Source organism: Tamandua tetradactyla, chromosome 24, assembly GCF_023851605.1.
Source record: "Tamandua tetradactyla isolate mTamTet1 chromosome 24, mTamTet1.pri, whole genome shotgun sequence".
Lineage (NCBI taxonomy): Eukaryota > Metazoa > Chordata > Mammalia > Pilosa > Myrmecophagidae > Tamandua > Tamandua tetradactyla.
In genome coordinates this window covers 2,988,727-3,013,319 of record NC_135350.1, presented here as the reverse complement: position 1 = coordinate 3,013,319, position 24,593 = coordinate 2,988,727, and the positions used below count along the sequence as shown (strand labels likewise).

General features: G+C 37.1%; 1 long non-coding RNA gene across 3 annotated transcripts in view; it reads right to left on the bottom strand.

Moving 5' to 3' along the window:
* LOC143668419 (uncharacterized) overlaps positions 1–24,593 on the bottom strand; it is a 190,682-nt gene that overhangs the window by 34,308 nt on the left and 131,781 nt on the right. Inside the window, exon 5 of one of the 3 annotated variants that reach the window (XR_013168436.1) lies at positions 17,432–17,498. The exons of the other annotated variants lie outside the window; for them this stretch is intronic. This is a non-coding gene — a long non-coding RNA (uncharacterized LOC143668419). Of the gene's footprint in view, positions 1–17,431; positions 17,499–24,593 lie in introns of those variants that run through there. 3 annotated transcript variants of the gene reach the window in all.

The window sequence follows — 24,593 nt, the reverse complement described above, 5'->3', positions numbered from 1 at the left end:
ATGTCTTCCTTACCCCAGTGTTCTGAATCATTTTAAACCTGAACTGATCTGCTTCATTCTTATCTCTAAATATGTATATATATATATATATAAAACAGCCTTTCAAAATCTAGAAATAATAATTACCACTCCAGACTAAATGTATCTGCTATAAAAGTTTACATTCTAGGCCCCTGCTTTCTTACAAGCATATTCTAAAGAAGACCATCTTATAGTTGTTCTTTTGTTTCTGGCTTATTTTGCCTCACCAAATGCCCCATGTGTTTATTTACATTGTTGAATGCCTCATGACTTCATTTCTTTTTGTAGGAGCACAACATTTGATCATATGTATTCACCATTGTTCGCCAATCTACTTCTCAGTCAGTGCATCCTTCAGCCCCCTGCATTCATCAGGGATCATGTATAGGGCCCTAAGTTCACAGTCCATCAACACTCTCAATTTTAGATAATTTCATTGTTCCCAAGAGAAAGATAACCAGTAAACACACCCTTACCAAATTGGAAATCTAAACCTCCTCTTAATACCTGTCCCTCCCCCCATTATTTATCTGTTCTGTGGCTGTGGTAGTGCTGATATTTTCCTTTTAAACATAGCCCATAGCACGCAATAGCAATTTTCCTCCTGTACTCAGGACTATGTACACAAACCATACATTTGAAGTGGTCCTTACAAGAACTAATTTACATTTCTAGTGTTAATAAGTGGGATGCATAAGTCTATACAACCCCTTTCAATCTTGTTCATCTCAAATATGGTAATATTATTTACAGACCCACTAGAGAACTGCCTTCATATCTATTTCCTTACATTGGCATTCAGCCTCATTAACTAACCATTCACCCATCTCTGGCTTCTATGTATCTCAAGGTACCCTATATTCTATATTATAAGCCACTGATTTTACCTTTAGCATGGTGATAAAAGTGGAATCATATAGTAACTATCCTTTTGTATCTGGCTTATTTCACTCAGCATTTTGACCACAAGGCTCATCCACCTTGTCATGTGCTTCAGGACATCATTTCATCTTACTGCATAATATTACTATATAATATTCCATCGTATGTATATACCACATTTTGTTGATCCACTTGTCTGTTTCCATCATTTGGCAATTGTGAATATGCTGGTATGAACATCAATGTGCAAATGTCTATTTGTGTCATTGCTTTCAGCTCTTCGCGTATATACCAAGAGCTATTGCTGGGTCATAGGGCAACTCGATATTTAGTTTCGTAAGGAACTACCAAACTGTCTTCCATAGTGGCTACACCACTATACATTCCCACCAGCAGTGCATAAGTGTCCCAGTTTCTCAAAATCCTCTCCAGCATTTATAGTTTCCTTTTTTTTTAATAGCAGCCATTCTTATAGATGTGAGGTGGTATCTCATAGTCTTGATCTGCATTTCCCTTTTAGCCAATGAAAATGAACATTTCTTCACATGCTTTTGAGCCATCTGTATTTGCTCTTCAGAAAAATGTCTATTCATATATTTTACCCATTTTATAACCAGGTTGTTTGTTCTTTTGTTGTTGAGTTGTATGATTTCTTTATGCGTACTGAATATCAAACCTTTGTCTGAGATGATTTCCAAATATTTTCTCCCATTGAGTTGGCTGCCTCTTCACCTTTTCAGCAAAGTCTTTGGAGACACAAAAGCATTTGATTTTGAGGAGTTCCCATTTATCTATTTTTTCTTTTGTTGCTTGCCCTTTGGGTGTAAAGTTTAGGAAGCTACCTCCTACTACTAGGTCTTGAAGTTGTTTCCCCATGTGGTAGTTAGATTCAGTTGTCAACCTGGCCAAGTGAAGGTGCCTAGTTATGTTGCTGTGGACATGAGCCGATGGCATGTGAACCTCATCTATTGCTGATTACATCTGCAGTCAGCTAGGAGGCATGCCTGCTGCAATGAATGATGTTTGATTTAATTGGCTTGTGCTTAAATGAGAGAACTCAATGTAGCACAACCAAAGCAGCTCAGCATACCTCATCTCAGCATTCACAGCTCAGCCCAGGCCTTTGGAGATCCAGAAAGAAATCACCCCAGGGAAAGATGTTGGAACCCAGAGGTCTGGAGAGAAGGCCAGCAGCGATCACCCTGTGCCTTACCATGTAAGAAAGAACCTCAGTTGAAAGTTAGCTGCCTTTCCTCTGAAGAACTAACAAAATAAATCCCCTTTTATTGAAAGCCAATCCATCTCTGGTGTGTTGCACTCCAGCAGCTAGCAAACTAGAGCACCCTACATTTCCTTCTAGAAGCTTTATGGTGCTATTTCTTATATTTAGGTATTGACCCACTTTGAGTTAGTTTTTGTATAGGGTATAAGAAAAGGTCCTCTTTCATTCTTTGGCTATTGATATCCAATTCTCCCATGCCCATTTATTGAAAAGATTATTTTGTCCCAGTTCAGAGGATTTGAGAGCCTTGTCAAAAATCAGTTGACCATAGATTTAGTAGTCTATTTCTGCACTCTCGATTCTATTCCATTGTTCAATGCTTCTATCTTTGTACCAGTACCATGTTGTTTTGACCACTGTGGCTTTATAATAGGTTTTAAAGTCAGGGACTGTTAATCCTCCCACTTTGTTCTTCTTTTTTTAGTACGCTTTTAGCTATTCCTTCCAGATGAATTTGGTAACTAGCTTTTCCACATCTTCAAAGTAGGTTGTTGGAATTTTGATTGGTACTGTGTTGAATCTGTAGATCAATTTGGGTAGAATTGACATCTTAATTATAATTATCTTTCCTATCCATGAGCAGAGAATGTCTTTCCACCTATTTAGTCTTTGATTTCTTTTAGCAATGTTATATAGTTTTCCATGTACAAGTCTTTTATGTCTCTAGTTAAGTTCATTCCTAAGTACTTGATTCTTTTAGTTGCTATTTTGTATGGAATTTTTTCCTTAACTGACTCCTCAGTTAGGTCATTGCTTGTGTATAGAAATATTAGTGACTTTTGCACATTAATTTTATATCCCACCACCTTGCTGAATTTATTAGCTCAAGTAACTTTGCTGTAAATTTCTCAGGATCTTCCAAGTATAGTATCATGCCATCTACAAATAATGAAAGCTTTACTTCTCCCTTTCCAATTTTGATATATTTTATTTCTTTGTCTTACCTGATTGCTCTAGCTAGAACTTCTAGCACAATACTGAATAATAGTGGTGACAGTGTGCATTCTTATCTCATTCCTCATCACTGAGGGAAGGTTTTCAGTCTCTCTCCATTGAGTATGATGCTGATTATCAGTATTTCATATGTCCCTTTTATTACATTGAGGTGATTACCTGTAATTCCTATTGTTTGAAGTTTTTTATCAGAAAAAGATGTTAAATTTTGTCAACTGCTTTTTCAGCATCAATCGAGATGATCATGTGATTTTTCCCTTTTGATTAGTTAATGTGTGTATTGAACCATCCTTGCATTCCTGGCATAAGCCCCACTTGGTCATAGTGTATAATTTTTTTAATGTGTTCTTTGAATCGATTTGCTAATATTTTGTTGAGAATTTTTGCATTTATGTTCATTAGGGAGATTGGCCTGTAGTTTTCCTTTCTTATAGAATCATTACCTGATTTTGGTATTAAAATGGTGTTAGCTTCATAAAATGAGTTAGGTAGAGTTCCTTTTCCCTCAATATTTTGGAAAAATTTGAGCAGGATTGGTGTTAGTTCTTTTTGGAATGTTTGATAAAATTCCCCTGTGAAGCCATCTGGCCCTGGGCTTTTCTTCGTAGGAATAGTTTTAATGACTGATTGAATGTCTACTTGTGATTGGTTTGTTGAGATCTTCTGTTTCTTCCTGAGTCAGGGTAGCTTGTTTGTGTGTTTCCAGGAATTTGTCCATTTGATCTAAATTGTCTAGTTTGTTGGCATATAGTTGTTCATGCTAATTCTCTTATAATTTCTTTTGTTTCTTCAGGTTCTTTAGTAATGCACCCCCTTCTCATTTCTGATCCTTTTTATTTGCAAACTCTTTTTTTTCTTTGTTAGCCTTGCTAGTGGCCCATCCATTTTATTGGGGTGCATTATTTTATTTTATTTTACCCATTTTATTTTCTCAAAGAACCAACTTTTGGTTTTATTGATCCTTTTTTTTGTTCTTTTGTTCTCCCATTCATTTGATTCTGCTTAAATTTATGTTATTTCTCTTCTTCTATTTGCTTTGGGCTTGGTTTGCTGTTCTTTATCAAGTTCCTCCAGGTGAGCAGTTAAGTCCTCAATTTTTGCTCTTACTTGTATTTTAATATAGTCATTTAAGGCAATAAATTTCCTTCTCAGCATAACCTTTACCACATCCCATAAGTTCTGCTATGTTGTATTCTCATTTTCATTAGTCTCCATATATGTTCTGATTTCTCTAGCAATTTCTTCTTTTATCCACTGCTGTTTAAGATTGTGTTATTTAATCTCCATATACTTGTGAATGTTCTCATTCATTGGCAGTTATTGAGACCCAGCTCCATTCCACTGTGATCAGAGAAAGTGCCTTGAATAATTTCAATGTTTTTAAGACCTGTTTTGTGCCCCAGCATATGATCTATCCTGGAGAATGTTCCATGAGTGCTAGAAAAGAATGTGTATTCTCTTGTTTTGGGGTGCAATGTCCTATATATCTCTTAGGTCTAATACATTTGGACAAGTTGTTTAACTTCTCTATTCCCTTGTTAATCTTCAGTCTGGTTGTTCTATCTCTGGAGGAGAGTGGTGTATTGAGGTTTCCTACTATTATGGTTGAAACATCTATCTCTCCCTTCAGTTTTGTTAATGTCTGTCTCATGTACTTTGGAGCTCCTTGATTGAGAGCATCAACATCTATGATTGTTGTTTTTTCTTGGTGCATTGTCCCTTTAATTAATATATAGTGTCCTTCTTTGTTTCTTATGATGTCTTTACATTTAAAATCTATTTTTTCCAACATTAGTATAGCTAATCCTGCTTTCTTTTGGTTACAACTTAGGTGGAAAATCTTTTTCCATTCTTTCAGTTTCAATTGATTTGTATTGTTGTATCTATACAAGAATAATTGTAAGGTGAGTCTCTTGTAAGCAGCATATAGCTGGATTATATTCCTTAATCTATTCTGCCCAGTGTAGTCCGTTAACATTCAAAGTATTACAGAAAAGGTGTTTCTTGACTCTAACATCTTATTTTACTTTATTTGTCAGATCTATATACTCTTTTCCCTCTTTCTCTTTGTATTATTTACATCACCCTTACTGGTACTCTTCAATTTTGTTCTCTCCTCCAGACCTCCCTCTTCTGTCTTTTTTTTTTCCAACTGGCCAAGCTCCCTTTAGTATTTCTGGTAGGGCCTGTCTCTTGTTAACAAATTCTTTCAGGATTTGTTTGTATGTGAAAATTTAAATTTCTCCCTCAGTCTTGAAGGACAATTTGGCTGGGTACAGAATTTTTGGCTGGAAGTCTTTCTCTTTCAGGATCTTAAATGTATCATAACACTGCTTTCTCACCTCCATGCTGCCAGTTGAGTAGTCTGAATTCAGTCTTATGTGGTTTTCCTTGTATGTAGCAGATTGTTTTTCTCTTGCCACTTTCAGAATTTTCTGCTTCTCTGAAATATTTGACAGACTGATTAGTATGCATCTTGAGGAAAGCCTACTTGGATTCATTCTGTTTGGAGTTGTGAGATTCTTTGACCTTTATAGGGGTTGGGAAGTTTCCCCCATAGAGCCTCATTAAACTTCCTAGGCCTTTACTCCTCTCTTCTACTTCTGGAACACCAGTGATTCTTATATTTGCATGCTTTGTTTTGACCATCATTTCCCTGAGATCCAATTCAATTTTTTCCATATTTTTTTGCCATTTGCTGTTTTGAGTGTTCAAAATCAGTTATCCTACCCTCTAGTTCATTTTTTCTTTCTTCTGCCTCTTCAAATCCTGTTGTGCATCTCCAGTATGTTTTCATTTGGTCACAGAATTTTAATTGCTGTGATATATATTTTTCTATTTATTCTTTCAAATTCCCCTTTATCCTCTTCTAGTGTCTTCTTTTTTAAAATTTTTATTCATAAAACAATGTACAAGCATACACATTCTGAACATGCAAACATTCCATACATGGTATGCAATCGATGGCTCACAATGTCATCACATAGTTGCATATTCATCACCATGATAATCTTTTAGAACATTTACATCACTCCAGAAAAAATAAATAAAAAAAGAAAAAACTCATATATACCATATACCTTACCTCTCCTTCTCATTGATCACTAGTATTTCCATCTAAACAATATATATATGTTTTTTATTTTAACATTTGTTCCCTATATTATTTATTTATTTTTAATTCATATGTTTTACTCACCTGTCCATACATGATAAAAGGAGCATCAGACACAAGATTTTCACAATCACACAGTCACATAAGAGAGCTACATCATTATGCAATGATTTTAAAGAAACATGGCTACTGGAACACAGCTCTACAGTTTCAGGTACTTCCCTCTAGCCTCTCTAGTACACCTTAAACTAAAAAGGGGCTATCTATATAATGCATAAGAATAACCCCCAGGATAATCTCTTGACTCTGTTTGAAATCTCTCAGTCATTGACACTTAATTTTGTCTCATTTCTCTCTTCCCCCTTTTAGTCAAGAAGGTTTTCTCAATCCCTTGATGCTGAGTCCCAGCTCATTCTAGGATTTCTGCCCCACGTTGCCAGGGAGGTCCACACTCCTGAGAGTCATGTCCCACATAGAGAGGAGGAGAATGGTGAATTTTCTTGCCATGCTGGCTGGAGAGAGAGGCCACATCTGAACCACAAAAGAGGTTTTCTGGGGGTGACTCTTAGGCCTAATTTTAAGTAGGTTTAATCTATCCTTTGCAGGGGTAGGTTTCATATGAACAAAACCCAAGACTGAGGGCTCAGTCTATTGATTTGGTTGTTCCCATTACTTGTGAGAATATCAGGAATTCTCTAAATGTGGAAGTTGAATTTTCCCCCTTTCTTGCCATTCCCCCAAGGAGACTTTGCAAATACTTTTTTTTTTTAATTTTTTTTTTTTAAAGGAAAGACAGAGAGAAGGAAGGAAGGATAGAAGGAAGGAAGGAAGGAAGAAAGGGAAACATTTTTAAACATTTTCTTGTTTTATTGTATTCTGTTTCTCCGTTTTTGTTACATGGGCTGGGGCCGGGAATCGAACCGAGGTCCTCCGGCATAGCAGGCAAGCACTTTGCCCGCTGAGCCACCGCGGCCCGCCCCCAAATACTTTTTTATTCACTGTTCAAATCACTCAGATTTATCAGGACATCACTCTGGACAAACCTACAAAATCTCATGCCTTATGCAAGGTTCCATGTACTTGTGGTGTTCAATTAAACTGTCCATATAAGTTATGTTAGGAAATGCACTAGTCAAAATATAAATTTTGTACTACATAAACATTTTTTGCTTTAGTCTCACACATAAGTTAAAGCTTTAAAGTTTAACGTCTATTTTCAATACCCTGCAATATTGGCATTCCTTTGTTCTTCCTCATGCAAAAAACATTTTTTCATTTGTACATTTACTCACTATCACTGCATACTCTAGGCATTCCTAGATTATACCATCTCAGTCTTTATCATCTATCTTTCCTTCTGGTTTCATATGTGCTCCCAGCCCTCCACCTTCTACCATTCTCACATTCAGCATCATTCAGTGTTCTAACATTATTGTGCTACAATTAGGAACCATTGTGCTATCCATTTCTGAATTTTTACAATCAGTCCTGTTGCACAATCTGTATCCCTTCAGCTCCAATTACCCAATATCTACCCTTTTTCTATCTCCTTATGGCCTCTGTTCTTAACTGAAATTCTCCAAGTTCATTCTTTAATATTTGTTCAGTGAGACCATACAGTATTTGTCCTTTTGTTTCTGGCTAATCTCACTCAGCACAATGTCCTCAAGGTCCATGCATGTTGTTACATACTTCATGACTTTATTCTGTCTTACAACTATGTATATTCCATAACTTGTTTAGCGACTCATCTGTTGATGGATATTTGGGCTGTTTCCATCTCTTGGCAATTGTAAATAATGCTGCTATAAACATTGGTGTGCAAATGTCCATTTGTGTCCTTGCCCTCATGTCCTCTGAATAGATACCTAGCAATGGCATTGTCAGATCATATGGCAATTCTATACTTAGCTTCCTGAGGAACTGTCAAACTGCCTTCCACAGCAGTTGTACCATTTGACATTCCCACCAACAGTGGATAAGTGTGCCTCTTTCTCCACATCCTCTCCAGCACTTGTCATTTTCTGTTTTATTGATAATGGCCATTTTGGTGGGTGTAAGATGATAACTCATTGTGGTTTTGATTTGCATTTCCCTAATAGCCAGGGAAGTTGATCATCTTTTCATGTGACTTTCAGCCATTTGTATTTCCTCTTCTGAGAATTATCTGTTCATGTCTTTAGCCCATTTTACAATTGGGTTGTTTGTCTTTTTGTTGTTGAGCTGAACAGTCTCTTTATATATTCTGGATACTAGATCCTGATCAGATATATTGTTTCTAAATATTGTCTACCATTGTGTAGGCTGTCTTTTTACTTTCTTGACAAAGTTCTTTGAAGCACAAAAGTGTTTAATTTTAAGGAGTTCCCATTTGTCTATTTCTTTCTTCAATGCTCATCCTTTGGGTGTAAGATCTAGGAAACTGCATTTTATTATAAGATTTATAAGATACTTTCCTACATTTTCTTCTAAAAGTTTTATGGTTTTAGATCTAATATTTAGATCTTTGATCCATTTTGAGTTAATTTTTGTATAGGTTGTGAAATATGGATCTTCTTACATTCTTTTGCATGTGGATATCCAGTTCTCCAAGCACCATTTATTGAAGAGACTGTTCTGTCCCAGGTGAGTTGGCTTGACTGCCTTATCAAAGATCAATTGTCCATAAATGAGAGGGTCTATATCTGAACACTTTTTGATTCCATTGTTCAGTATATCGATCTTTATGCCAATACCATGCTGTTTTGACCACTGTAGCTTTGTAGTATGCCTTAAAGTCAGGTAGTGTGAGACCTCCTACTTTATTTTTCTTTCTCAGGATATTTTTAGCTATTCAGGGCATCCTGCCCTTCTAGAGAAATTTAGTCATTGGTTATTCTATTTCTGAAAAGTAAATTTTGGGGGATTTTAACTGGTATTGCATTGAATCTATAGATCAATTTAGGTAGAATTGACATCTTAACTATATTTAGTCTTCCAATCCATGAACACAGTATGCCCTTCCATCTATTTAGGTCTTCTGTGACTTCTTCTAGCAATTTCTTGTACTTTTCTTTGTGTAGTCTTTCACATAATTAGTTAAATTTATTTCTAAATATTTTATTCTTTTGGTTGCAATTGTAAATGGAATTTTTTTCTTGATTTCCCCTTCAGATTGCTCATTACAAGTGTATAGAAACTCTACAGATTTTTGAGTGTTGATCTTGTAACCTGCCACTTTGTTGTACTCATTTATTAGCTCTAGTAGTTTTGCTGTGGATTTTTTTGGGTTTTCAATGTATAGTATCATATCATCTGCAAACAGTGAAAGTTTTACTTCTTCTTTTCCAATTTTGATGCCTTGTATTTCTTTTTCTTGTCTAATTGCTCTGGCTAGAACTTCCAACACAAATGTTGAATAACAATAGTGATAGTGGACATCCTTGCCTTCTTTCTGAACTTAGGGAGAAGTTTTCAGTTTTTTGCCATTAAGGATGATGTTAGCTGTAAGCTTTTCATGTATTCCCTTTATCATGTTGAGGAAGTTCCCTTCTATTCCTATCCTTTGAAGTGTTTTTAACAAGAAAGGTTGTTGAATTTTGTCAAATGCCTTTGCTGCATCAATCAAGATGATCATGTGGTTTTTCTGCTTTGATTTGTTGATGTGGTGTATTACATTAACTGATTGTCTTATGTTGAACCATCCTTGCATACCTGGAATGAATCCTACTTGGTCATGGTATATAATTCTTTTATTGTGCTGCTGGATTCAATTTGCAGGAATTTTGTTGAGGATTTTTGCATCTATTGGTCTGTAATTTTCTTTTCTTATAGTATCTTTACCTGGCTTTGGTATGAGGGTGATGTTGGCTTCATAGAATGGGTTAGGTAGGCTTCCTTCCTCTTCAATTTTTTTGAAGAGTTTGAGCATTCTAGTGTAGAAAACACTAGATCTCCTTCATGTCATTAGACATCCCACTTATTTTATTTAGTACAGTTATATGAACATCATTGATTAGGTGTTCCAATGTTTGTGTCTCTTCTGGTGCTTTAATCTAGTTGTTAGGCTGGGCTATATCTGTCTGCATTATGATATGCTTAATGATCTCCTGTTGTTTTCATCACATGTAAATATTTTGATTGATTTGCTTTGGAATTTGATTTCCTTCAGTAGTTTAATGCCTTGTGTTTGCAGGGTAGATGTGTAGCAGGATGCAGGGCACAGGGAGGGGCATAGCTGTGCAGTGATGCCTTGGAGGACAGGAATAGGTGCAGGTTGGGGATACTACACTGGTGCTTGTGAATGTGGGCACCCAGAAGCCAGGGAGGATCTGGCTGTGTGGCGTGTACAGGTCTAGGGGATGTAACCCTGGTTTGTGCTGGTCTAGGATGTGGACCCTTTGTGCTCATGTGCAGAGCTATGGCCATGGGTCGGGGTTATGCTTGCATGGTCTGGGGTTGGATGTGATCTGGCTGCTCAGGTCAGGGCTTTCCCAGAGCTGGGGGTTATGACTGAGGTCTGTGTGCACGTACACGTCTAGGATTGCCATAAACTGATTTTCCCAGAGCTGAAAAGTGTGGCTGTAGACTACTACTTGCCTCTGGAAGTGCTGTGGACTATCCCATGTGCAGAGCTGGGGGGGGGGGGGGGGGGCTGAGGTTGTGTGACTATATGGGGTGGGGGCCAGGGTAGCCTTGGGTATAGAGGTTACTGCCTGCAGCCTTCATGTGCTGGCAACAGTCTGCAGGGAGCTGGGAGGGGGAGGTAATGCTCAGGAGGGATGCAGGAAATGTGGGCTGGGCTGCATTTGGGGTGGGGGGTGGGGCAGGTACACACGCTGCGGGCTGGTGGGGGCAAAGGCGCTTGGAGCATTGGGCTGCATTTGGGGTGGGGGTGGGGCAGGTACACACGCTGGGGGCTGGTGGGGGCAAGGGCGCTTGGCGCACGAGGAATAGGAGTGGGTGACGGGGTTCAGGTGAATGGGATGAGTTGCCTGCCGGTCACGGACCTGCACCGGTAAGGACAGCTCACCCAAGGAAAAGGGCCTGGTTCCTTCCTATTCCCCGGTTCCCATCCGCGCACTCCCGCGGGCTCCGCGCCTCCACACCAGGCTCCAGTTTCTGTTTCTTAGTTCCTTGGCCTCTGCAACCAGGGCTGCCCTATGTGGTGCAGAAGGCTCTCCCAGGTCAGTTGTTCTCAGGAATCGCTGTCTCAGTCGCCCTCCCATCTCCCTTCTCTAATTTTCCTTGGAGCAGGGTTGAACTTGATCTAAGCTATTCCACCATCTTCCCAGAACTCTTTAATAACTTTCTGTTGCCCTGTAGATTAAATCCAGTGTCATAGCCTTCAATGCCAATCACACAGAGGAACCCAGCTCCTCTCCCTGCCATGAACAGCATGGCTCAGTGTCAGGACTGAAGGAAGGCGATGGGAAATAGAGAAAGAAGCACAAGAGACAAAGATAGAGTTAAAGCTGGGACCAGGTGGGACTCTGAGCTCAGATGGAGACTCAAAGACCCTGAGAGATTCAGCACTGCTTATTTTATAGGGCTGCCAGGTAAAGACAGTCAAACATGTAACTGAAAAACGGGGATGAGGAAGCAGGAGTTGAACCATCTGCTTCCTTGTGACCAGATGAGTCAAAAAGTCACACATGTTTCCCAAGGCCTCCCTCTGCCCCAGACTCAAGCAACTTTGCAACACTTAAGTCTTTTCAGGACATCAGGTGCCTATTTCCACAGAGACAGCTTTGCTATATGTCTGCAGCAAGCATGTGACCTCTGTGTCATCCATGCCCAACATCTCCCAAATGTATACACATGTACATGTAGAATCTTCCAACCAGAGCTCTCACTCCTGACTTTCCTAATGTCATCGTCCCAAGGAAACTATGATATCTGTCATCACCTAAAATATATCAAGTGTCTCCATAGATCCATGAATGCGTAAACCTAATAAAAGTTATACCCTCATGCAAAGATCTATGTACAGAATCATATTCATGGAAGCTCAGTTCAGCAACCAAAAATAAATCTTAATGTAAGGCCATTTTTTACTTTCATGACTTGAGAAACATTAAAAAGGGATCCAATTTCTAAAGTGTAGAAACTCATCTCAAGTGCTCCTTCTACTAGTGCCTAGATACCTCATTTTCATAACTACCAAACCTCCAGTATCCTTCCTTGCTTTAGTCCATGAAATATTTTTCCCCACTCTTCATTGTTTCTAAGCGTTTTATTGCAGAAAGATCCTTTCTTTGTTTGGTGTTGTTTACCATGGTCTAGAAAAGGCTGAACATCTCTTAGGAGGTGGAAGTCAGAGGAGAAAAACTTACATAATCTGGGTGTTGGGTTGAAGGTAAAGGAGACAGAGAACCCTCATACATTGATAAAAAAAAAAAATTTCTGTCCTCTGGGAAATCACAATATACCTTCAGCTATGAAAACCTATTTTCATTGGTTAACTTTATGTGTCAAATTCTCTAGGTTGTGGCATCCAGTTGTTTTGTCTAACACTGGACTAGATGTTCCTGAGGAGGTGTTGTGTAGATGGCATTAGCATCTAAAACCAGTTGACTTTAAGTAAGAGATTACCCTCGATAATATAGTGAGCCTCCTGTAATCAGTTGGAAGTTTTAAGAACAAAGAATTGAGGATTCCAAAAAGAAATTCTGCCTTGAGATGACACCTTCTACTCCTCTCTGAGTTTCCTGCCTGCTGAAGTCCCCTACAGATTTTGGACTCAAAATTTCAACATCAATTCTTACCTGAATTTCTAGTCTGCTGGATTTCCCTAAGAAATTTGGTCTCAAGACGGCAATATCACTCTTATCAGAGTTTCCAGTTTACCATCCTGCCCTACAGTTTTCAGACTTCCAGTCCCCAATTCATGTAAATTGATTCTTTAAAACAATCTCTTTATATGTACACACACACACACACACACACACACACACACACACGTACACATGTGTCTCATTGGTTCTGTTTATCTGGAAAACCTTGAGTAATACAAAGTTTCAAATGTTTCAATCTTATTCACTTCTCAAGATATAATGAATTTCATTGTCTCCATGACTTTCTGCAGCCAGAGTAGTTTCCTTCCTCTCATTGCCCATTGAACTTGATTTATATTCTGATACATTAATAATGTACAACCTTTCATCATAGGTATAATCCTATTGACTCATCCTAATTATCAGATATCAAGGAATGAACTTTCGATCCAAAGTACCCATAATAGAACAAAAACCATGACATTGTCTTTAGCAAAGGGCTTTCTGAATATAAATTATTATATTTTCTTCCTTATCTTTTTTGGTATTATTTAGTTTGTTATGGATTAAACTGAGACCCTCAAAAAGATTTGTTGAAGTCCTAATCCTGTGCTGATGAATGTTTCCTTATTCGGAAATAAGGTCTTTTCAGATGTAGTCGAGTTAAGATGAGGTCAGACTGAATTTAAGTGTGCTCTAATGATTGTGTCCTTTTAAGAAGAGGCAAGACAAACAGGGGAGAAGGACCATGAAGATGGAGGCAAAGTCTGAAGTTATGCAACTACAAACTGAGAAATGCCAAGGATTGTCAGTCAAAATCAGAAGTCAGGGACAGGCAAGGAAGAATTCTTCCTCAGAGCTATCAAATAGTGCATGGCCCTATTAACACCCTGATTTCAGACTTCCGGCTTCCAGAATTATGAGAGAATAAATTTCTATTGTTTTAAGCCACTGAGTGTGTGGTAACTGGTTATGGCAACCCCAGGAAGCTGACACAGGTCATATTTGGTAGAATTAGGCATGCCCTGCCACTTAAAGGATATGACTTTAGACCAAAATACAAATTGCTTTGCTCACTGTGATCTACTGATGGTTTTACTTCAAACCAAGATGAAACTATTGTATTCTAAATTTAAATTTGCTTCTATTCAAGAGGTAAAAATCAGAAAAAAGCAAGGACTGAATAGATACAGCTTTTGATGTTATAATAACATGTTTATTTGAAGCCAGTAGCTAATAATTTAAAAGAAACAGTAAAACATGATTTTGCAAAACTTGTATGGTATTCATACAAGTTAAGTATATCCAGAAGGAACCATGCGATAGAAATGGTTGTAAAAGAAGTTATCTTACAGATTTATTTGGCTTACAAGGCCTGGAAATACATTAATTAATTAATTCCAAAAAGTATTTGATTATTTAGTACTTCTCAAGTGTTTATCGTGTAAGATCTTACAGTAAATTAAAAATGACTGAAGGGTGCACGGGTGGTTCAGTAGTAGAATACTCGCCTGCCATACGAGAGGCCCAGATTTAATTCCTGGTGCCATGCACTACCACCCCTAAAAAGTGGCTCCATACAGGTAGTCTATTATACACCTATATGCTATACAGTTTATCTAAAGTTCGCACAAACTGCGTTTATAGGGCTAGTAAAACAGTTCGACAATAAAGAAAAAGTGACTGAGAGGCCCATCCATTTCTTGAAGAATTAAAAAATTAGTGAAACTGTTAGTAATTTTAAAGTAGACCCTCCCTATATAATCATTCACTTATTCAAAAATGAAAAGCTTTAGTGACTGTTGTGTGACAGGCAATCAGCTTGGCTGGATGATAGGAGTATAAAAATAAAGAAAGCATAACCCAGATCCTGAGGGAATTCATAACCCTGTGCTATAAGGGATGTAGTCACAGTGTGAGAAAAATAAAAGGATAAAGAAGCTTTTAGTTCTGCCCAGAGATGACAGAGAACTCACTCAGGAGTTGACCTTTAAAGGGTGTCATGATGGATAGATAGGTAGTGCCTCACTTGGTAAAGGAACAGGAGAAAGGAATTTCTGCCAGAGGTAAATGAATGTTTCAAAGGCAGAGAGGAATGAGAAATCACAATATGCTTTTTGAACACAAAGTTGTTAAATTGGAACAAAGCATGGGTGCAGGTGAGTGGCAGATACCCATAGGTAAAGGGTTTGCACTCCACGTAAGGATTTGGGTCTTTAATATATCCAGAATACAATAGAGCTCTTTAAGTGTATTAAGCAAGAGAGAAGCATGTGCACATGTTTATTTTGGACAGAAATTTTTGTGATATGGAAGGATGAAGGGAATAGAGATAAGCAAATTAGGAAGTTAGAGTAATAGTCCACTTGGTAATGATAAGACTTTTTGCTAATATCAGAGGGGATAAATGAAAAGACAGAGCAGCATTTAGATATTAGAATTGGCATTAGTGACAAATAATAGTGAAAATTACTACCCAGGCTTGGGACTAATTGGTTGGTAGGTCTGTTTATGAAGACAGAGAATGCATCACAATAAGATCTACGAAGTATCTGATTTTAGCCTGTACATTAAGTTTCAAATATAAATCATTTATACAGGCTTATACTGGAAACATATATTGGAATGTAAAGGAAAATCAAGGGTGACTAAAGAGCCTAAGGTATGATTTAAATTTTACTGTCTGTTTCATTACCTGTAATACATAAACACACACACGTTAAGCAAACTTATCGTAGCAAAACTTGGATTTATACAAATGATTAATGTTAATATTTCATTTTTTAATGAATTTTTTGTTTCAGAAACAATCTTACTTTAACATGATCTTAGAGTTTTCCCTAATGATTTTAAACTATTATTACATTTGGTGGGAGGGGGACAGAATTAAATTGAATATGCCTACTGCCGAGACAGATATTCAGTTGTTTTTCCCTGAAACAGGGGTCCTGGGTAGCTGTTCACTCAGTACCACTGTTGTGACAGGCTGATGGACACATTATTTGGGTTGTAGATTCCATAAGTATCATCCCTGCCTAATGCACAAAGTGAGAAAGAGCTGAAGTAAGTTACTATAACACCTGAAATTAACAAAAACTTTTAAAAAGATCAAATAGCACCTTGGAAATGAATTATTAATGAATCAGAATAATGTTTTTTAACTAAGTATATATAGATAAATATGCATAATCATGTCTAAATGTATTCTCATAAAAAAAGAAAAGGCAAAGTTTTTTAAGAAATACTGTGTTTGTTATGAAGAAAACAGGTAGAATTTCAATGTCTCTGTTTTGTGGCCTACAATAATTAATTTCATTAGGTGTTCACAGTAACTATACAACTCCTTTTAAATCAAAATGCAACAACATACTAAACGAAAGTTAGGTTTCTGATCAGAGTTTCTCAAATATCTGAAAATCTTTCTTACGTCATTGCTTATACATCAGTACTAGAAGCTCAATGGAATATTTCATTGCAATACAAACATAATTCCTAGAGTTTCTTTCTTTCTTGGTGCCTATTTGTGTCTCTACCATTTTATGTAACAATCATTTCAGATTCCTTTGAAGTCATAAAGAATTCTTGAGAGAATGAGTAGAATCAAACAATTTTGACAAGTAAACACCTTCAGAATTGCATATTTAAAGATTAAAAATCTTAGATGTTGTTTTAAGAAGTGTTATAAAGGCAGAGCCTGGGATGAGACACTACTGGAGCACGAGTTGATTCTGCCTTGAGACAAGGCACCAGCCCTCAGTACCTTTTGTTATTCCCGTCATTGGTTGCTGGCTGTCCCCAGAAGTGGTAAGAGATGACGGGAGGGTAGAATTTCATCATAGGGCCTAAGGCACACATGCACTTCCCTAGTGAAAGGGAACTGGATGGGACAACAACTTCTACTTCAAGGGTATAATCCAAAATTATATATTAAAAAGGAATATTTTATCTTGCATTCAGTCAAAGCAGGTAATGAATAAACACACTGTTTAATAAGAGCCATAAAGTACTCAGAAGAGAAGGTATACACCAATTAACCTACATATACAATTCAAAGTTGCTACACCAAAGCATAAACTCCTCTGAAGTTACTACTTATTTTTTACTTACTCTGTAGGACACAATACTTATGACTTTGAGGGAAGTGAGAATTTCTTAAATAGGTTTTAAAAACACATTAACCGGGCGGGCCGCGGTGGCTCAGCGGGCAAAGTGCTTGCCTGCTATGCCGGAGGACCTCGGTTCGATTCCCGGCCCCAGCCCATGTAACAAAAAACGGAAAAACAAAATACAATAAAACAAGAAAATGTTTAAAAGATGTTTCCCTTTCTTCCTTCCTTCTATCCTTCCTTCCTTCTCTCTGTCTTTCCTTTAAAAAAAAAAAAAAAAAAAAAAAAACACGTTAACCATAACGAGCAGATGCAAGGGTAGTTCAGTGGTAGGATTCTCACTTGCCATGTGGGAGACCTATGTTCGATTCCTGGCCTGTGCACTTCAGCAAAAAAAAAAAAAAAAAAGTCAACAAATGAAATGTAACCCCACCACACACCATACAAGAAAACAAAAACAAAACACATTGACCATAAAGGAAAAAAATGATAATGTATGTTATATTAAAATTAAGCAAATTTATTCATTAAAAGAAACCATTAAGACAGTGAAGAACTCCTATAAATCAGCAAGTAAAAGACAATCAAGTCCACAGCTAAATGAGCAAAAGACTTCAACAAACACTTCCCAAAAGAGGGTATACAAGTGATCAATAAACCTATGAATAGTTGCTCATTTTCATGGCTTCAGGGAAATACAAAATAAACCAAAATGCAATATCACAATAGGCTAAAATTAAAAAGGCAAATAATACCAAGTATGGAAGGCAGGATCCTAAGCCAACCCCTACCATACCAGCCTTCTCATATCCACGCCTTTGTGAAATCTCCACATCTTGTGTGAGGGCAGGACTGATAATTTGCTCCAATACAGTATGGCAACGGTGATGAATATCATGCCCATGATTATGTTATGCTTTATGACAAAGGTAAAAGGATTGTGCAGATGTAATTTAGGTCTTAGTCAGTTGCCTTTAAGTCTAGAGGTGACAGCAGAGATTCTCTCTTTCTTCATTGCTGACTCTGAAGACACAAACTGCCGTGAATTCTACAGTTGTAAAAGCATAAAGGTTGTAAGGTGTTGAAAAGGGGATAGTATACAGGGAAAAGTACAATCAATGCAAGCTAAGATCTATAGTCAACAGTAATATTGTAATATGCTTTCACTGAATGTAACAAAGGCATTGTGCAAAAACAAAATATCAGCAGGTGGGAGGAGGGATATGGATTATTTGCGGAAGAAAAGGAAATGTCTTCGCATAGATGATGGTGCAAAGGCGTGGCTATTAGGGTGGATTGTATGATGTGTGAATAAAACTTTAAAAATAAACAGAGAGAAACAAGTGCTAGAGAAAATGTGGAGAAAGAGATGTACCTGTTCACTGTTGGTAAGGAAGGTGAAAGGAGACGCCCCTCTGGAGGGCAGTGTGGTGGCTCCACAGGAGGCCAGGGGTGGGGTTGCCCTAGGATCCTGCAACCCAGTGCTAGGAGGAACTGAGTATAGGAACATGAGCGGACATTTGTACACTGGTGTTTATTGTGGCAGAGTTAGTGATTCACAATGGATGGAGGTGATCTAAGGGTACAAAGACTGATGGAAGGAAGGGGGAATAGTGGTGTACATATACGGCGGACTACTCAGCAGCTTAAGGAAGAATGAAGTGAGGCATGCAACTAGGTGGATGAAACTTAAGGACAGTAAGTTGAATGAAATGGCAGAAACAAAAAGACAAATAATATCATGCCTCACTAATATGGGCTAACTATAATATGCAAACTTGGCAAATTGAAGTTGAGAGCATGGGGTATCAGGTTGGGGCAAATTGCAAAATGTCCTAGATTGTTAACTCTTACATCAGTCATATATATAAGGAGTTGTATCTGTTATTTCTAAATTCTGAGAATTGAGCTATTTGTGCATAACCCGGTCATTCCCTGAAACTTCGGGTTAAAATTTATATGACATCTGAGACTCTGAGTTAGACCCTGAAGCAATGAAAGTCAGCAGGACCCCATAGAGCAGCTGTTTAAAAAGTTGAAAAAGTGATCAGACTTCATCTAGAGATATGAATGAAACTAATCTGGATAGGACTATGGTAAATCAGAATACAGGGTAAAGGATGATATGATCCATACCTTACAACTTCAACTTCGGGGTGAAACCAAAGGGACAGATGCTTATTTGGTGCAAAATTTATATTTTGTGTAGTGCATTATATAATTTAACTTGTATAGTCAGTTTATTTGAACACCATAATTACGTGGAATGCTGAACAGGGCATGAGATCTTGTTGGTTTGTACAGGTTAGTGTGAGGTCCCATTATATCCCAGAATAATTTGAGCAGAGAATAAAAAAGTATTTGCAAAATCCCCTTGGAGGACTGAGGAGAAAGGAGGAAATATTCAACATCCTCCTCTGGGGAATTCCTGATAGTCTCACAATCATTGGGGACAACCAATTCAATAGGTTGAGCCATCATTTTGGGGCTCGCCCCTATGAAACTTATTCCTGCAAAAAAGAAGCTAAGCCTACTCATACTTATGCCTACGAGTCACCTGCAAAGAACCTCTTTTGTTGCTCAGATGTGGTTTCTCTCTCTCTAAGCCAATTCTACAGGTAAATTCACTGTCTCCCCTCCCACATGGGACATGACTCCCAGGGGTGTAAATATCCCTGGCAAAGTGGGACGGGATTCCCAGGATTAGCTGGGACTCAGCATTATGGGTTTGAGAAAGCCTTCTTTACCAAAAGGGGGAAGAGAGAAATGAGACAAAATAAAGTTTCAGTGGCTGAGAGATTTCAAAGTTGAGAGGTTATCCTGTATGCATTATACAGATATCTTTTTTTAGTTTATGGTGTATTGGAGTGACTAGAAGGAAGTACCTGAAGCTGCTGAGCTGTGTTCCAGTAATCTTAATTCTTAAAGCTAATTGCATAACCATATAGCTTTTAAAATATAACCATATGATTGTAAAAGCCTTGTGTCTGATGCCATTTTTTTTCCAGAGTATGGACAGATGAGTAAAAAATTAAGGAGGAAAAAATAAATAAATAGTGGGGGGGGGGGAATAAAGAGTGAAAAATTGGGTAGATTGAAATACTAGTGGTCAATGAGAGGAAGGGGTAAGGTCTAAAAACTAAATAAATAAAACATAAGAGGCTTGGAAGAGAATCCTTCCTTAGTCAAGCCTCTAGAAGCTAACCCATTCTAGCCAACGTTGATTTCAACCTTGAGCAAAGAAATCAGCTAAGCTGTGCCCTGACTTTTGACCAACAGAAATGGCAAAATAATAAATGTATGTTTGTTTAAGCCACTAATTTTGTGGTAATTCGATCTGTCAAACACTGTTTGATGGTTTCTAAACTGGTACAACACTTTTGGAAAACTCTTTGGCAGTATTTACAAATGCGAAACTTACACAATGTTTAAAATTTAACAGTTTAACTACTGAGCATATATCAAACCCAAATGCGTACTTATTTTTACCATGAAACATGAAATGAAGGAATAGAGTGGCGACTTATCATGTAGATATCCATTTGACCCAGCACAATTTACTCAAAAGGCTAAAATCAAACTCTGTATTCAGAATGAGCATACTCACTTTAAGCATTAGTAGAGAATTCAAAAATTACCACAATGAGTTATGTGGAAAAGAAAAGAAATTCTCTGGAATTCTTGGAATTCCAAGCTCTTGGAAAGCTCTTGGAAAGTTCAAAAGAAGCATGAAGTTGGAACACAATAATAAAATTAAAAAATTAAATTAATATCTGCAAGGAATTTATTCCATTTATCTTTCTTTAGTTAGCATAAATTAATAATTGGTTTTAAATATTAAAATTAAAAATCAAAATTTCAAGACTACCCTTTTTACCTATAGCCCTACTCAGCAGTGAAATGAGAGTCTATGAAAACCTCTCCTATTGCAGTCATATTTGCAAAAACATTTTAAACTGGTTTTGCTACAATGCAATAATGCTGGCATATTTTTAAGGAAACGTACTGAGTCAGTTCTTGGAACATCTTTAAGAAAAATCTAATAGAGTAAGATTCTCTCTAGATATATGGGTAATACATCTTCTGCATTTTTCAGAAGTTTTACAAAAGATGTGGCATCTTCAGATTTTCCAAGTTCTTTATGAGTTCAGTCGATTAAAATCAAGAGTTTGAATAAGCACAGTTCTCAAAGTATTCCCTCATGGAGGCGATGAGCACTCGGGGTTTACTTATTATTAAAGAATAATCATGTTGTGATCTACTGAAGAATTTAAGAAACTATTCATAGTACAGTTCACTAAGATTAACTTAAGAGGACTATTCTTCAAATAGAGCCATTCAGCCAGCCCTTATCATCACTGTAGAAGAAGCACTTAATCTGATCAGGAAATAACACATCCCTAGAAGCCATGTTTCTAATGCTAATGTTTTCAAAGGATGAGCCATAAGCATAAATTCCTATACCCTTTTTCTACTTCTAGACTCCAGTTTCTTTGAAAACCAAATCATATGTGTGCATATGTGTATATGTGCAGCATTTTCATCAGTTGTTTGACAAAATGAAGAACATTTTATTATTTACTCTATGAAATATTATTAAAAACTTTGCATGTGTGGTGTAATGAAAAAGGCATCGTCTCCCCTAGGATAGAAAAAAATTTTCATGACAAAACATCAAATTGAAAGAGATAAATGTTCATTGAAACTATCTCATGTAATTTCATAACTCTGCTCAGGGACAAACTAAAAATAGACAAGTAGTCATTAAATCTTGTTAACAAATTAGAAATTATTAATCATTCTGATCCATCAATTTTTTTCTCCGCCTAAATTTTAAAGATATGAATGTCTTAACAGAAGATGGAGTATCTAGTACATAAATATGACAAATATAGTCTTGAAAGCAAATATCTACCAAGGTTTTCATAAAATGTTCATGAACTTGCACATAAACAAGCAATACAAGTGTGCAAAAGTAAATGATAATTAAAGTATATATTTTCACTGTGGAGAATGAACACAGGAAAAATATCCTGCTTGCCAATGGCAAAGAACATAAATACAACCTTGACTTTTTTTCTCATCTTTCTATCCCAAATAACATGATTTTCAAGAAAGATAATGAGCTACTAAATATCACTACAATTCCACAGTGCCAGTGTACTGAATTAATGCAGCTACTACTTTGGAAGAAGGGTTACTTTATCAAGCAAGTTGAAGAGCTCTATTTTTCACTCTCCTTTCTCTTTTGAAAGAAAACAAAATGAACTGATTGTACTTTAGTACATTCTAGTTACAGCTTGTTATATTAATGATAAGAACATATTATATCCTTCCTGATTTTAGCAAGAAAAAGAGAGATTGAGTAAAAACTTGTTTCAAGGATTGTAATATTCTTGGCCCCTTGAATCAGCTGGATTTTAAGATGCTGTTCAAGGATCTCTCAGAAAGAAAGAGACAGAGAGAGAGGAAGGAAGGAAGGAGGGACAGAGAAATGGAAGGATACAGGGCCAGATTAACACACGGAAGAAAGGGAGAAAAGAAAAAAGAAAAGCCTAGGTTTCATTAAATTTTCTCTCCCTTTTACTACACCCTTTAAAACCGTAAAAGTAAAATTCTTTCAAGACATGTTTTGAATTTTGAAAAACATGTCTATTTGCTCTCTTTTGAACTCTTAAGACTTTTTATCAATTCTTTGAAATTATGGAGCTAATTACAGAGCTGTCCTAGCAGGGCCTGCTGCTTTTCTGTGGAACCCACAAATACATCCTGTGCCCAAGAACTGGTGTGTCAACTTGACAGGATGAAATACAAACTCCTAGTAGAGAAAGGGACTGCCGGTACATTCCTTCCCCTATTTTCCTGGGCATACGTAAACACTGACTGGAGAGAGTCTGACTCTGAACGCATGTTTCAGGGTGCCCAGCTCACACCCTGGTGGTGCATCTGACCCTAAGAGGGGTTCCCCTGCTAAGGCAGCAACTGAACACAAGAGGGAGTGCTGTGCATGAGACCTCGCCCTACGTGGGCCGTGGAGACTCGCTGCCAATGGAGAACCCACACCCCTAGTGAGACTCCCTTTGCCTGTCTCTTCTCCCTGTGAGTAAAACAGCTTTCCATGAGAGCCTGGGAAAGTCCTGCTTTTGCTGGCAACTCAGAGACTCGTTCTGGAGTGGGTTGACATCTCCTTAGGTGTCCTTCTTTCTGAATGACCGTCTAGCTTTTGCCCTTGAAGAATTGTACTGAAGAAACAAACGTAACTATTATTTTAATTAGGAGTTCAGATTCAGTCATGATTTACTAAATATAGCCTGTTTTTCTGTTGCTGGGCTGTATGTTCTCAGTAATTTATCAGAAACCATCCAGTGTTTCAATCCCTCATAAGAATCCATTGTAAGAAAATGTACAGATTATAACATTTAAAAATATTCAGAAGTTCTAAAATCTCAGAAATTAGAAAGAAAAGAGACAGCAGATGTGTGAACTGTAAAGAGTAGATTTATTTTTATGTTTAGAAAATAAATAATAAACTTTTACACAAGGCCGAAAGTCTAGATGTTTTTCTTTACTTGTTGGCATTTTAAATTCACCTTCATGTTTCAACTTTTCAAAGACTTTTTAAACATATTTTGCAAATGGATATTTATACTGGAATCTATCCTTACTTATAAATATACTCAAGAAGTATTACACAAATATTCATATAAGCAAATGAAACTTAAAGTTCTCTCACACTTGTTTTTTTAGCTTTGAAAACATGTTTTTGATGTTTAAAAAACCTAGATTGCTTTTACTCTATCAGAGTAAGAGATTACTGTATGCGTATAGACTCCTCAAAATAATTAAATTTAGTTGGAGTTTCAACCTGAGTTTTAAAAGGGAAGCTGTAAATTCCTTCTAATATCTGAATGATTTTTTCATGGAAAGCAAAAATGGATATAACCTAGAAAGAGACAGAGATTACTGCAACAAAAAGAATGACTTTCTAATAAATGAAGATTTTCAATAATGAAATAGACTTCCCTTCTGATGTTTCTCCTTACTGAATGTATAAAGCTAAGGCCAGTTTGAAACATTGTAGCAAAATAGGGGAAATGCTCTCGAGTGGAATTTGGAATGAAGTAAATAGTCAAAAAAAGATACCTGCTGTTTAAATGTGCATGACCACCTAAAAAAATTATCAGAAAGCAATAAGAAAAGTAGAGTCTCAGGATGAAAACCATTCCTTAAAGAGACATGTAGGGCAGATGACTTAGTAGAAGAAGTTTGATTCTGAAACAGTCAGTAAAAGAGGTGTATCGAGCAGGAAGTCAATAGATGAATGCACCAAGCAAGGACAAAATTCTTGCTCTCAAAGGAATGGCCACGACCCTGAACAAACACAGAAATGTCAGTATTATCACTATTGTTGGAATTAATGTGTAAGTCCAGAGGCTATTTTATGTACTAAATCTGTTCTGCAAAGAACGAATGCAATG